The sequence below is a fragment of the Teleopsis dalmanni genome, chromosome 1, assembly GCF_002237135.1.
Source record: "Teleopsis dalmanni isolate 2A chromosome 1, ASM223713v2, whole genome shotgun sequence".
Classification (NCBI taxonomy): Eukaryota; Metazoa; Arthropoda; class Insecta; order Diptera; family Diopsidae; genus Teleopsis; species Teleopsis dalmanni.
In genome coordinates, this window is record NC_051846.1 from 191,362,371 (window position 1) to 191,363,043 (window position 673).

A 673-nucleotide genomic window follows, 5' to 3' on the forward strand; every position below is an offset into this window, starting at 1 on the left:
ACAGTACTTGGCAATGAGTAAGTTCATGTTTTTTTTTTATTATTATAATTTTTTTTTAAATTGTAAAAATATTTTTCCACCAATTCTTTTATTATCTAACGAAATATGCGCAGAAATGCCGCTTGGTAACTTTACACAAACGGAATTCAATATATATTTTTTTTTTGACTTTACTACTCCCAGCTTTACGATATTTTTATAGCGGATGATCGCATTATAGTTGTATAGTAGAATAGAGCAACAACAATAAAATTTATTGCCGATCGTGACAAGTTCGCAGAAATGCGCGCCAACAGCGGTATAAAGTATCTATAAGATACTATATAAGCGAAAAGGAGCAAAAGCAGTACACGCAGCAGCAGCAGCAGCAGATAATAGCAACATTACATAGTCTATTGTAGAGCTCTTGCCATTGCCAACATTGCACAGGCCGTCACCTTCATCAGCTAATGCAGTGCCACTAATGCAGCCAGATTAGTTAAGCGTACTTTTGTAGTAGTTCAGCTCAGTTGTCGGTTGGCGTACTTTATTATGAATCCATATTGTGTGTAAGTCGGTGTGTTGTTTTTTATTTCCATTATATACCTTTACATATATATATATTTTTACTATTTTTTCAGTTTCATACTTATGTGGCATAGTTTCTTTCTACTAATTTTTTCCCGAATTTATA